Here is a 16,577-nt window from a genome sequence, read left to right as displayed (position 1 = left end):
GTAGTTTTTATTGTGTGATAAAAACTAAAACACCTCATCCTGTTGTTATCATAGAATAATCATTCTGAATCGATTCATGTTTGTTGGTGTGAAAAGAAACGAAACAAAAATACAAATTGATACGAGTGAATTCTTTTGTAACTATTTTGAAACTTTAGCTCATCTCCAACTCACTTTATATGATCACGTGGAACCGTGGAAGTGTGATTTGTGATTTAACTCTTTCATTATTTATTAATAGAAGTATTTCCATGCAAAATAGTTTTGTTTTCATTATTAAATAAAAGAAGTATTAAATATTTTTATATTTCAAGAAATTCAATATTGTTCACGTCAAAAAACACCAAAAAAGACAATGGAATACCTTAATCTCAAAGCCTTAATCAACTTTTCTCAGTGCTCGGCCTAACAGTGAATTAGAGGAGAACCATGCAATATTCACCCTTATATGAGATGTCTTCCAACAGTCCTTTACACATGTCTCTTTGGATTTGGGGCCTAAAACCCATGTGCCTGAATATGCACGATGTTGTCGATTCCATACTAGGTGTGGAGGGGTGTGTTGTATGTGACACTCTCTACCCACACAAATATAAACTAATAATAAAAGAAAAAAAATCATGTGAAATTACTTAAATTTTTTAAAACAATTCAAAAGGATAAAAGGTTTACATACATTTAGTGAAATCATAATAGAATTTGTTCGAATAAAAGATAAAATTATTCTGACTCAAAACAAAGTCGTCCATTATGAATAATAAAAAAAACACTCAAGCATAAAACATGAAACAATTATATCATTCATGGGATTATAACATATGAAGTAAAACTCTATGCTCCAATGTCACATTTATCAGAGCATTTCCCTATCATAGGCTAAGTCTTTCTATCTCTAGCATGAAATTCATCATATGTTGGCTCACCTGAAACAAAATGACAATCAGCTCAAACACAAACACACAACAGGAGTGAGTTATCACATTTCTATATAAAATACGGATAAACAAAAACATAAGCAAAAATACATTATACAACTATTTATGACATAACTCAACTTAATTCAATCCATAAATTATCATTTAAAATTCATATTTGAATCACCAATCACATTACACATAAATCACACACTCGAGTCAAGACATAACAACACTCATTGATTTCATAATAAACAATTCATAGGTGTTATGCAACAATTATACGAAGACTCAATCCTATATGCAATGTGATACCATGTCAGTGAAAACCACACTGGAACACTCGAACCGAGTGTTTTTACCCCCAAGGCCTAGATTATGAAGAATCCGTTAGGACCTCACCTTTCTAATTCAGGTCCAACCCATAAAACAATTTTTGTTCGCAAACACTGTTCATGAATTATACAATACCCACGACATCACACTTATGTTTCAAACACGTTTAACACATTGTGCTACAATTTAACACTTTAGGTTCCTAACTAGGAATCTGACACTTTCCCTTTAACACTGCACATAAATATTTTTCTCAAGGTAAACACTAGTCGGGTTATTGTATAATGTAGAAGCAAGCTTCATGATGATGAACCAAGCAATTTTGATGATGCCAAAAGCCCAAGTGATTGATTTCAAGACTTCAAGATCAAGCATCAAGAATCCAATCTAAGATTCAAGAGAAGAAATCAAGAAGCAACAAGTCAAGACTTCATATAGGATAAGTATTAAAAGAATTTTTCAAAAACCAAATAGCACAGTTTTGTTTTACAAAAGAATTTTCTCAAATTTTCTAAGTTACCAGAGTGATTACTCTCTGGTAATCGATTACCAGTTATCAGTAATCGATTACCAGTGACTGGTTTGGTTTTCAAAATGTTTTCAAATGATTTATAACGTTCCAAAATGATTTTCAAATAGTGTAATCGATTACACTATATTAGTAATCGATTACAAGTGAATCTGAACGTTGGAATTCAAATCCAATTGTGAAGAGTCACAACTTTTCATAAAATACATTGTGTAATCGATTACACCTTTGTGGTAATCGATTACCAGTGAACAGTTTTGAAGAAAAAGTTAAGAGTTATAACTCTTAACATGGTTTTCTTAAAAAGTCATAACTCTTCCAATGGTTTCTTTGACCAGACATGAAGAGTCTATAAAAGCAGGACTTTGACACACATTCAATACATGTGTGATATTCTTCCTAAACAATCCTTTTTCACAATCTTTCTCTAACCATTGTCCATTGTTTTTTCTTTGCCAAAAAGCTTTCTAAACTTTATTTTCAAAACTTTGTTTTTTCTGTAAGTGGAAATTCTGCAGAAAACAAAAGTGTGCTATGTTTTTCTTCCTTCTCTCTCTTGTCAAAAGATTCAAAGGACTAACCGCCTGAAAATTCGTTTGATTCTTCCTCTTCCCTTTAAACAAAAGATTTCAAAGGACTAACTGTCTGAAATATCTTTTGTTTCCCCTTACAAAGATTCAAGGGACTAATCGCCTAAGAATTCTTTATCTTAACACATTGGAGGGTACATCCTTTGTGGTACAAGTAAAGGGTACATCTACTTAGGTTGTAATACTGCGAACAAGAAATGGTACATCTCTTGTGGATCAGTTCAAGTGGAAGGTACATCCACTTGGTTGTTCAAAGAGAACAAGAGAGGGTACATCTCTTGTGGATCTTTGCTTGTAAAGGATTTTACAAGGTTATTGGAAATCTCAAGAACCGATGGTTGCTTGGGGACTGGATGTAGGCACGAGTTTTTGCCGAACCAGTATAAATCTTGTGTTTGTCTTCTTCTTTCCTACACTTTTTATCTTTACGCTGTGTACTTTTTATTTTCGCTTTACTTTTGTCTAAGTTATTGTTTTTGTTCTTTACTTTCTCATAACTTAGTAGTAAAGCCTAATTGAATCTAGTAACATTAAGAAGGATAAATTTTAATTAGTCAAGACACGTTCATAATTAATTCAACCCCTCATTTTTAATTATTCCGAGGCCACTTGATCCAACGTATAATTTATAACTCCCAACACAAGTATGTCACATCAAGTATTAATCACACACTTGTTCACAACTATATCTCATATCTACAATTTAATATCTCACAATTTAACTAACTACAAAATATACTTAACAAATAGATAAACATGTATATTAACAATAATAAAACATATCTAACTTCAAGGCTTATAAATATATTTACATGTATCAAATATATATAACATATCACTATATGATTACATGTAATACTATATATATATATATATATATATATATATATATATATATATATATATATATATATATATATATATATATATATATCTTAAATGTATTTTAATGAAGTCATGGAAATCTAACAATGAGAAACAACATTTTGATTTTGAGCACTGCACCATCATCATGAAAATTAATCACAATTTTTTTAAGAATTATTTTAGGAGTAAAATACAATTTGATAGAATTTATTATTGGCAAAAAGGAGAAAATGTTATAAGCATCTAAAAAAAATCATACAATAGAGAAACGGAAAAGACACACTTCCCTTAAAGGTAAATTCTTCTTTACTTAATCATCAACTAGAAAAATGCCCAATTTTCTTTTAGGATTCCCACTCAACACAGAAAACACGTCAATTTCACAACCAATTTCGCATTAGGACACCAATTGGTCTGTCAAACACAATCAATCCGTGATTTAAAACATAAGAACAAAATTACATTTCATAAACAACCCAAAATGGCCCAAAAATTGATTCTCTAAGGATTCCTAAACATGTTGAGTCTAATCCCCAAGTGTGAGTAACTCATTCCAAAAATTGATTCTCTAGGGACTCAGTTAGCAATGGTGGCGTTTCTAGTGCTCTTTAGAACTTCTCCTTCAGTTGTTCTATTAGGGTTCTTGAGAGTAAGAGAAAAAGGAACAAAAATGTTTTTACAAAGCTGCTCTGGGTTAATGTTCCTTTATATAGTGAGTACCAATGAACTAATCTTATTTTATTTATTTATTTAAAAGAAACAAATGGACGATTGTTACATTGTACACCTCTGACATGTTAGAGCGCAAAACATTGTCTGACACTAATGTTACATCCCAACGATTTTAAGGTTTCATACTTGATAGTACATTATATATCTAAGATAAAGTACTTGGCTGGTAAAGTTGGTCGGTAGGCCGATGACCAACACTCAAGGCAAAAACAAGTTTATGAGTCGACCCCTAAAAGAGAAAAAGGAAAACATGTTACAGAAGTCATGTCACAGAAGACTTCTTCATCTTCGTCATCGATGCTACTTCAAACATAACACTCAAACTTTTCCACCAAGCCAAACTTTGAACAAGCAAACCTTCAGACAAAGGTGAACACCAAATGAGGGAAGGCGAGAAATGAGAAGAGTATTTATAAGCACCAACAATCATGGGCTCGAGTAGTCACAACCCATGGCCTATTTCATCTAATGGTTTATGTTTAAAGGATCATAAATCTAATGGCTATTGGGGATGAAGGTGAAATGATCTAACAATTGGAGACCAACAATCATATCAGTCAACTGACGATTGTGATTGTTCCACCAATCACAACCTTTCATTTCAATAGTGCTAAAAAAAGAGCAACTTATCATTACAAGTGTTGACGACGTGAGTTCAAGAGACAGTAATAGCCCACACACATATCAACGCATGTCATACATGTCATCGGTCCAGTTCGACTCCGCTCAATAAAAAATGAATAAGCTCTTAGCTTGACTTGAGTTCAATATGAATATTTATTTTTGGTTCAAACTTGACTCAATTCAAGCTTGTTAGCAGCTCGATTCATTTCATTAGCTCGAGTCGTTTTAACATTATAATTGTTTTACATACTTTTATTCATTTATTTTTTACAATAAAAATAAGATGAAATTAATTAAAAAAATTAATCATATCAATTTAATAGTTTAAAAATATGTTATTTAATATATGTTATATATATGTAAATGAGTTGGTTCATGAACTATTCGAATCAAATTATACATAGTTGAAATTCAACTCATTTATAAACAAGCTCACCTTTTAACTCAACATAAAAATATGATTTTGATCCTCTAAATATTAACTCATATTAATTTAGTACTCCAAAAATAATTTCATTACATTTGATCCCTCAAATTCAGAAAATATATTTTTAAGTCCTTTGTTTAACTCCATTAATTTTCTATTAAATGTTCACAACAGTAGATGTCCAATCATTAACATTTTCATTTCCATCATTCCGTGTGTCCTAAATAAAAAAAATATATTACAGCTCTATTATTTCCATACAAATACACACAATTAAACTCATGTAATACCTATGTTAATGGTTAAATATTATTCTAGGAACAAACATCACTAGGCGCAATGAGAGTAACAGTTTGAGCCTCACCCACATTGTTTACCATAAGTGAAGGCAACTTCCATTTACAACAAAATAACAAGGTTAACTAAATGACTCTAGAGGAAAATTTTGATGTGATCTAGTATAAAATTTGAGACCTTGCCTCACTATGATGTGGTGAATGACACTAATATTACATGATGATGTGACATGGTAAAACAATAAATGATCATTGAACTAATAGGTTCTTTGATATATAAAAAGTTGAGTTCTTCCCTTGGACATGTTTCTGCGTTTCATTTTTATCAATGAAGCTAAGGTTGGGTTTTGGGTGTTTTGTGAGATGGGTGCCAAGGTAATTGGGATATAACTTCCTCAGTTTTCCTTTTCTTCCCATTTTTTTCAATAAAAAAATGAAAGTTATAATATGCATACCTTCAATAGAAACCAAAATTGCACATACATTTACTACTGTTAATTAAATAAATATAATTATATAGAGAAGATTTTTTTTTAGAAGAAGTACGTTTAATTATTTATATTAATTATTTTCATTAATAATATTATTTATAAGTTAATAATCCTAATAATATCAAATATTAATAAATTTAGTTGAATATAATATGTTTAAAGTAAAGTATATTTTTTATAAAAAAATATTTTTTTTATCATACACTTTAGTATAAAGTGCACCACATACCAAATATATAATAGTATTATCCTAGAATGAAAAAAAAAAAAAAAAAGTCTTGTGAACAGATCTTATTCTACAGGAAAGTATCCGAGAATGCGTTAACCGTGGATAATAAGATGTGATATCAATTGATGTACTGGAAAACACTAGATTGTGTTCAATTATAAGTATGCACTTTATTAATTTATTTGTTGAATTTTTTATGGAGTTTATTTGTTAAAAATTTAGATTGGACCACATATATATAATAATATTTGTTTAATTTATGTTTTAATAATAGTCATAAAAAAATAAAAAAGATGAGTTAAAGAAATTTTGTAACCTAACTAATCACTAGACAATTTAATTATCTCACACGTCAATACTTTTTTCCTAGACAACATATATTTTGTTAAAGATCATCATATTCGAACTAAATAAAAGAGATGACAGTTTTTATTCTAAGTATTTAACATATACATGACTCAAACTTAAGATGATTGATTAGATTAGATTAATCTCACGCTAATTGATCAAAGTAATATTTTCTTTATTTTCCTATATATATCTATAGTCACCTTCCTCAAACTAATACCAATTTAATTTTTGTAACCTAATAAAATGAAAGAGATAAGAAAAAAAAATATTTTTGTAACCTAATAAATCACGAGACAATTTAATTTATCTCACACTCAAATGCATTTAAAGTTAGAAAATATTTAACACTCATACCAATTTTTTTTTATTTAAATATAATTTGGGCCCTCTTACTTTTTAAAATTCATAACTTTGGTCTTCTTATTTTAAATTAGAGATATTTAGTTTTCTTATTATTTAAAATATATAATTTTAATCTTCTTATTTTAAAATAAAAATATTTAATTTCCAGTTTTATAAAATTAACAATTTTAGTCTTTCTTTTCTTTCACTTTGTCTCCTTCAAAATTATATGAGCTGTATATCAACCACAAAACGACAAGTTATAAAAGTTGTGTAATTTTATATCTTTTGTTCGTAGTATATCTTTTAATGATGAAATATTATAAGATGATGGATAAAATTTAGACATTAATGAACAGTAACAAAAAGGTTTTAGTTATCAACTACAAAGATTAAAGTTTAAACCATTCACTCTAATATTTATAGAATAAATTATCTTAAGAGGAAAATATTCATCACTCATAGTTTTTAATAAAGATTAGTTATTGTTTTTTACAGTGATAATTTCTTATCAATAACATAATTAGAAAAAAAAATAAAACCCTACAAGTATCAAACAATATGGATGAATATCTATTGATAAATATGTTGAGTTGATTCGTGTATATGATCATAATTTACAAAGTCATTTATTCAGGTTTACGGTGTGCCTAGCTTGATCATGAAACGAGGCAAACTTCCTTTTTCTTAACTATTTTTTGCAAATGAAAATGTTTAATTTTTTTCTCGTAATTTTCTTATGAGACTTTCCACAAGTTTTATTTTTTTACAAGCTCAAATGCATGACATTGTATAGAGTTTAATTCCTGCTCAATCACTAGGCCCATTCTTGCGTACCATAATATCTTTGAGAGTTTGATCAAACTTTAATTTTATTTAATATTTTAGCTGAACACTGTCTTATATATCAATTTCAGAAAATATGCCATCTTTAGAGGTATTTTCATTTTTCATTGCGTAATAAATAACTAAGAAACGTGAATTAGAAATTGTGAAATAACTAATGATTTATTTTTGTATTTTGCGTAATATCGGCACAAATATTCAAACACATCATGCTGGCTTTTTTGTTATCTTAATCATTGTTCAAGTATAGGTTTTCTCTAAAGTTTAATGTTATCTACTCAAAGCATGTAAGTGTGTATATTCTATCTATCTACTAGGTTTGGCCTAAGTCTTATAATAGTACATGAGGAATAAACTTATCATATCTTATCTATTTAATTTTCAGAGACAAGATATGATAAATTGCGATGAGATATAACATTATTAGATATGAACATAAATTACGATAATAAATTATTTATTTGGGCCAAATAGGTCGACAACTAAGTCACTGAGTCCTGGATGACTCAGGCCAAAGATGACCGAATGCACAAACATAAAAAGACCAAAAATAAGTAAAGACCAATGTATTAATGCATAAACATAAAAAGATCAAAAACAAGTCAAGACCAATGTATTAGTTATTAGACTCGACTTAATGACAATCAAATTATACAAAATCTAAAGCTCAAATACCCAAATATAAAGAGGCTAAAAGTGAGTCGCAATCAATCAATGTATTAGTTATTGGATCAACCCAATAATGACCAAGGATACCATCATAATATTTATGATTTTACCTTTATTGGGCCATTCGATCATAATATTTACGATTTTACCTTTATTGAGCCATTCTTTTTAATTTTGCCAAATCTCTCACGAAATTGGCATGTCCAAAGCGAAAAATGTTAAGATAGTCGAAAAATGAACAAGTTAATCAGGAGACAATAATAGACATATATTTGTAAATTATCCTACAGTTAAAGATAGACAGTGAAATATGTTTCTAAAATTAATTAATTATTGTTCCTTCCAAATTGAAATCTATCCTATGATCCCATCCTATCTATCTTTTCAAAGTCAATGGCCCAGCCATTATATGAGAGGAGATTGAAACAAAAGAGCCACCATATCCTTGTCAACTCTTTCCCTCACCATTTTCTAATATTTTAATATGCTTTTCACTTCCATCTCTGGCCACTTGCCATGTGAAGAGAAACCAAAAGTCGAAAAACCAATTACATTTTAGGAATCTTGTGCCAAAATCGAGATGGACCAATAATACACAAGAGTGCCCCATCCATAGATCTTTTCACTGTCCCTTCCCTGCCCCTCCTCATCCCTTTACATACATAAGAACATGCTCTTGTGGTTGCTATTTGTGATTCTCACACACAAAAAAGTAAGAAGTGCCATAATCATATATATTTTTAATATAGTTATTATTATTAATTAAAAAATTTAAAATTATAAAATTATGAGTAAAACTAGTTAAATAAGAAATGAGATTCAATTTTTTTAAAATTTTTAATAAATTCAAACTAACAATAAAAAATATTAAAAAATGTATTATTAACCTTTCTAAAAAGAGCAATTAACAAAAAATGGTGGGCACAAGTAAAGTCTTGCACCCTCTGATCCCAATCTGAAAACCCCAATTGTCTAGTGTCATGGGAAGAAGAGTTTGGAAGCAAAGGGTGTAGTGTAGGACCCTTATTACAGATTGACAATCATGATCATGCACCATCACCTTCTTAGTACTCATAATTGAATGCAAAAGGGTTTGGAATTGGGTTGCCCTCTAAATCACACTGGATTGGTCTGTAACAAAGAGAGTGTGGTGTCTACTAGAATGTTTTAGATTTAGTGACTTACACGTAAGGAAGAGGAGGCAACCCTAGCTAATTGGGGAACATCAATGCATGAAAGTTGTACTATAATTGATATAAAGGGATTTTGGAATAAGGTGCGGAGAAAAAAAAATAAAAGGCTTTATGTGTGTGAATTGTGAAAAGCACATACTAGGTCATAGTCTCGACAGCTTAGTATGGTTTGTGGTGGTAAGTACTAATGAATTTGATTCCCTAGATCTTGATCATGGGTTGGATATTTAGAGATAATAGAGAAGATAGATTTTTCAATAGCAAGATACATGCATGCTTGTCGGGTAGAACATTAAATGAGTTTTGTTTTTAGTTTTACTATCTGTCGTGATTAAAATCATATCTTCCTAATTTTCGTTATCTATTCTTAAGTTGTTCTTTCACATAAAGGTAAAAAAAAAATAAAAATTGAGCATTTAATTTGTTGTAAAAATAAGGGTAATGGGAATTGAGTCTTAGATTTCTTAATTATGGAGATATACGAAGGCACGTGTAAATGACCAAGAGACCAACAATACGAAATGAGCATATAATTTGATCTCTAAAACATAGATATAAAAAAGAAACGAAAAAAGAATGCAAATAGAATTTCCCTTTCAAGAGTTTGGGTAGTAAATGTTCAAGAACTAGAGTCCATTACCATTCAGCATATGCCAAAACTAGGGTGGGCTTAGATTTCAGCCTAGTGGAGAGAAGCAGGGTGGGGCACATTTCATAGTTTGAGAACTGGCTTGAAGTTATTACATAATTAAGTTTGAAGTTTTAGTTAAGAAGGTTTCAATGCGAGAACATACTAGTCCCATTAATTTGTAAAACCAAATTATAAATGTTTTTTTTTATCATGTGGTTTATTCTTGTTAATTTTTTGTCGTTCATATATATGTGGGTTTTTTTCTTCTTATCTTTAGAAACGTAAAGTTTTTACCTATTTACAATATAATTACTTACTGTTTCCAACGAGATATTTATTTTTCAAAATATTTTATTAAATTGTTACATTTTTGTCCCCCACCAAGGAAGGGATCCATGAGTGTATTAGAGGGGGCTAATTTTTTTTATATATATAACTATTTAAATATTTAACTTTTAATAAATAAGTTTAAAAATATTTCATTATTGATTTTATCAATAAAATTAGAGATATGATGTATTATTAGAAAAAAAAATTAAAAACCTATTTTCCTGTATATTTTTTTATTGATATTTTTTAATTTTGGTTTTTCTTTTTTTTATATAGGGTATGACCTACCCAGTTATATAAACACTTATCATGTTTGTTAATCATCCGATATGAGATTCTTAATATTACTTCCATCTCTTATGAAATTGCATGGAAGAGAAGCGTTGAGAATATGCTTTCTAACACATTTTTTAATTTTTGATTAATTTAAAAATTACAAAATTATGAGTGATGGAGATTCACTAAATAAGAAGCGAAGTTAATAATTTTTTGTGATTTCAATAAATTTAATAAAAGACATATTTAAAAGAGTATGATAGAAGTATGTCGTTAGCATTTCTCTTCCAAGTTATTATATGGAAAAAAAAAAAAAGATTGATACACGTACACAACTAGTTGCGAATTTAAATTAACTTGTTACATGGGATTCACACGTATCAATGTTTGATATCTTAATAGTTGATTAAATTAATTTGATGTGTGTAATACTTTTTTCTTTTTTGTGTAAAATACTGGATATCCAGAATCTTTGCTTTGATCATGTTGTTGTCATGGGACATAAATCGTGATACAATTTGGTACGTGATACAGGTACATCATGCATGTGGTATGAACTTTTTCCCAATATGCAGTACGGGGGTGGCTACTTTTCCCTTCTACGTACTAAACAAAAAGGTCTTTGTTAGAATGAGAAAAATGTCGAGTAAATTTTTAAATTAATCTTCAAAATTTTATATATCATATCGACTTAGTTTTATAAGGCAAAAAAATTATTCAAATAATAAAGAATACTCTAACCCACATAATTTGACAAAACACTTACATTATGTACAGTTGCCATGAGCCGGGGGGGCAAGCAGATATAGATAAGAATTTAAAAATCGATCATTCTATTAGTTCTTCACAAAAGTATTTTATTTTAATCTTTATTTTATGAATTTAATGATTATGCACTGATAGTGAAAAATAATTTTACATCATCATTTAATTACAAATCATTATTTAAATTAATTATTTTAAAAATTAACAAAATTATCATATATAATAAATTGTGATTAGATGATTGTATAAATTTTTTATTCCGTAATCATCCTTTTTCTCTTATTTTATTGTGTACTAAAGAAACTAACATAATGGCATTTCGTAAAGGGAAATCATTTTTAAAATCTCAAGAATTAAAATATGACACATACAATTTCAGAAACCAATGCTTGATTTACTCTAAAGAGAGAAATGTTGCTTACACAAGAAATTATACAACAATTTGTATAATTAAAGGAGAGAAAATTGATCAAGTGTAATAAATAATATGATAAAAAAATATTAATACAAAAAACAATGCTATATATTACATCTCAAATAAAAGACGATAATTATGGACTTTTCTTTATCTTCTCAATTAATAATGTTAATAATTAATTAGTTACTACAAGATTAAAGTTAAGCTAATCCAAAGGGTTGATGTACGAGTGTAGGTCATATTATGTTTACATGAGTGAGAACGATCTATTTAGCAGGAGAATCCATATTCGATTCTCATCATGTGTAAAATTATCTTAGACTAGTGACAATCACAAACCTTGATTAGGATTAGTCTCTGATCCAATGAGTCGGAGGACATTTGTATTCTCTGATCTAGGACAAAAAAATATTAAAGCTAAATTGTTGTAGTTTTAAGGATCATTGAATTGTCAATGCATGAATGATCTTAGCAACAAGGAAGCAAAGGTGTTGATGTTATTACTTATTAGTGTGTGTTTGGATTAGTGTACGTTGAGTTGAAGTCTATAATTTTTTTAAGTAACAAATAGATAAAATCACACTGAGTTCAACATAAAAACATTTATTTGTTGTTTTAAACAATCATGATGAGTTTAATTTAGTGCCAATTCAAATACACACTTAATGAAACATATGGAAATCAATTTTTAGTTGGAATTCAGGGATAACAAATGATTTATGACAGTTTTTTTCTTGTTTTTTTTTAATTGTTGATGGAATTTATTTATGATAATTTAGAAGTGAACTAAAACAGTCCCTTATTTAACTTAGCTATAGTTATTATAGCTTGGATTGTGAATTGAGATTTATGATGTTTTGGATGAATTTTTGCCCCTTCTCAATATTAATTGTTATCTTATTCTACTAGTATGCTTGGGAGTGAAGTTTTGGAGGAAAATGGATAAGTTGGACAATTTTTTTGTTCTTAAATTAAGAGACTTGCATAATATTTATAAAAATAAATAAAATATTAGTACATTAAGTTCATGTTAATCAACCGTTTTTATTTTTTATTTTTAAAATATTAAAACAGAAATGTTTATTAAAAATAAAATTGTCTTTCCTTTCCTTTGTCCTATAAAAGTATAAAACTAAACTCTCAAACATACTCATCACAATTGTTAAGTGTCAGATTTCTTTACAAAAATAAAAACTTATATTGTGTTTTGTTTACTATAGAGCTAAAAAGAAAGAAACTCGAGGCTGAAGATTTGGAGCAAAAACCCATCATATTCTCCATTCTCTGCATCTAAAACTATTGGACGATAAAAAAATTGAAGGATAAATTATCTTTTTAGTTTTTCTATTTATTTATTTTGTTTGATATGATCTCTCTATTAATTAGAAAGTAAATGGAAGGGGAAGAGGGTGTGAGAAAGATAAGATGTGAGAATAATAAAAATGGGGTGAGAATAACAAATCCCTTAAAAGGGTTAAAAAAGCCCAGTAAACCAACAAAGTTGTAGATCCCTATTCTTTGGGAGTTGCTAGGTGCACCCAGCAATATTACTGGTGCACCCAACAATTTATTGAAAGGTCAATTTTACCCTTCATTTAAAAACATAAAAAACTTTATCCCTCTTTCGGAAGCATTCTGTCTCCTCTCTTCCGTTTTCTCCTCTCTTCTCTCTTCCGCGAAAAAGCATTTTGTCTTCTTCTCTTCTTCTCCGCGAGGCTTCTCCGGCTTCATCTTCTCCGCGAGGCTTGTCTTCCATTTGCATTCGAGGTAGGTGGCCTTCTTCTTAGCTTTCCTTTTATTTTGCACTGTATGTGTAGCATTTAGGGTAGGTTAGTTGAACCTTAGGGTAGATGAACCTTAGGGTAGAGGACGCCGGAAAAAATGGCGGAAGCTTGGTGACAGTGAGCCTTCCGGAAGACCCGTTAGGGGTTCTTCCGGAACTTCCGGAAGAAGGGTTCTTCCGGAGGTAATGAAACGACTTCCGGAAGAACAGATCTTCCGGAAAACTCTCGGAACACCTCTTCCGGAATGTTTCCGGAAGATGTACTTGTTCCGGAAACATTCTGGAAGAGGGTTCTTCCGGATGACCTTTCAGTGGTTCCGGAAGCACTTTCCGGAAGAGCCTTCTTCCGGAAGTAGTTTTTAAATTTTTTTTTTTTTAAAAAAAATATTTTTTTTGTTAATTGTTTTAGTTTATTTTTTATATCATTTTAGTTGACTAATTTACTAATTATTTAATTTAAAATTACTTATGTATTATTTTATAAATGAAGTAGTTTATTTGTATAAATAAAGTTGTGTATGTTTGGAAATATTTTTTTCCTATTATTGTTTTATTTGTATATATAATTTTAGTTGTGTATGTTTACTAATTATATATTTTGAAAGTAGTTGTTTTTTTTTTGTCTATAAATAAATTTTTTTATTTTATTATCAATAAAGTTGTTTATTTGATTATAAATGAAGTATTTTTTTTATAAATGAAGTTGTTTAAATTTTTTTTTAAAATTAAGTTGTGGATGTTTAGTAATGAATTATTTTTATATTAGTTGTGTTTTTTTTTTATAAATGAAGTTGTTTATTTTTTAAAAAAAAAATTAACTTGTGGATGTTTACTAAGTAATTTAGTTGTTTTTTTTTTAGAAATGAAGTTTCTTATTTTTTTTTAAATTAAGAGTTGGATGTTTACTAATTAATTTTTTTTTACATTAGTTTTGTTTTTTTTATAAATGAAGTTTGTTTAATTTTTTTTTAAATTAAGTTGTGGATGTTTAGTAATGAATTATTTTTATATTAGTTGTGTTTTTTTTATAAATAATTGAAGTTGTTTATTTTTAAAAAAAAAAAATTAACGTGTGGATGTTTACTAAGTAATTTAGTTGTGTTTTTTTTTAGAAATGAAGTTTCTTATTTTTTTTTAAATTAAGAGTTGGATGTTTACTAATTAATTTTTTTACATTAGTTGTGTTTTTTTTTATAAATGAAGTTTGTTTAATTTTTTTTTTAAATTAAGTTGTGGATGTTTAGTAATGAATTATTTTTATATTAGTTGTGTTTTTTTTATAAATAATTGAAGTTGTTTATTTTTTTTAAAAAAAATTAACTTGTGGATGTTTACTAAGTAATTTAGTTGTGTTTTTTTTTTTAGAAATGAAGTTTCTTATTTTTTTTTTAAATTAAGAGTTGGATGTTTACTAATTAATTTTTTTTTTTACATTAGTTGTGTTTTTTTTATAAATGAAGTTTGTTTAATTTTTTTTTAAAATTAAGTTGTGGATGTTTAGTAATGAATTATTTTTATATTAGTTGTGTTTCTTTTATAAATAATTGAAGTTGTTTATTTTTTAAAAAAAAATTAACTTGTGGATGTTTACTAAATAATTTAGTTGTGTTTTTTTTTTATAAATGAAGTTGTTTATTTTTTTTTTTTAAATTAGGTTGTGTATGTTTTAAAATAATTTGATTCAAGTTAGTCTTATTTGTTTATAAATAAAGTTGTTTTTTTATAAAGAAAATTGTGTATATTTTGACCGAAAGAAATACGTGTTCGACATGATTTACAGATCATGACCAGAACACGAGGTTTAGGTCGTGCCATAGGTAGAGTTGTAGGCAGAGATAGACCTGCTGACAATGATGCTGGCGATGTTCCTGAGGCGTAGGCCTACTGCCTCAGCCCGTAGACTACGCGTTCATCAGATGACTACGGAGGGACGTGATATGGCTGAGGACGTCGCTGACATGACTGATGATGTCCCTGAGCAGCCTACGGAGGCACCTGAGATGCGTGTGGACGCACAGGGTGCAGATAGTGGTGAGGGGTCAGATGGTGATGATGCTGCAGAGGGATTCCCTGGTGGTCCACGAGACCCGTCAGTGCTCACATCATTTGCCGAGCATGTTGCACATGCCGTGTGGAGTGGACAGGTATTTTAATTTGTTAATTATTTGTCATTGTTTATTTATTTGTTTATGATTAATTTTTTTTAATAATTGTATAATTTGTACTTCAAATCAGGAACGTCCTGATTTGAAGTTAGTGTCACATGGGAGGAAGGTGACACTGATTGGGAGGCCAGTGCCTGAGATTGAAGGCCTGGTGGCTGTCACAGGATTAAGTCCACTGATAGATTGTTCAGTTATTACTGGCGATCCTGGACTTATATCCGCATTTGTGGAGAGGTGGCACAGTGAGACTAGCACCTTCCACCTTCCTGTAGGAGAGCTAACAATCACATTAGATGATGTGCCGTCCATCCTACATTTGCCCATCACTGGCGCCTTGCACAGTTTCCACGCTCTTTCTATAGAGGAGGTCAGATTCTTGCTTACGGAGTTGCTGGAAGTGTCTGAGGAGGAGGCCAGAGCCGAGACAGCACTCACACGTGAAGCATATGTACGATTAGGATGGGTTCGTGACATTTATGAGACCAGATGTCAGGCCCGGCGGTGGATTGTCGCAGCTCGCGCTTATCTGCTGCACCTTGTCGGTTGCACTCTTTTTGCTAATAAGAGTGCAACATACGTGCATGTGGTCCACCTTGACGCTTTCCGGGACCTCGCTCATAGTGGTGGTTACGCTTGGGGGGTTGCCGCGCTGGTTCATATGTATGACCAGTTAGATGAGGCTTGTAGGACCACCACCCGACAGCTTGCGGGGTACTTGACGCTACTTCAGGTAAATTTTGTGTTTATTAATATGTTTGGTTCGATTATGATTT

Source organism: Glycine max, chromosome 19, assembly GCF_000004515.6.
Source record: "Glycine max cultivar Williams 82 chromosome 19, Glycine_max_v4.0, whole genome shotgun sequence".
Taxonomy (NCBI): Eukaryota; Viridiplantae; Streptophyta; class Magnoliopsida; order Fabales; family Fabaceae; genus Glycine; species Glycine max.
Note: the sequence above shows the minus strand (reverse complement) of the source record.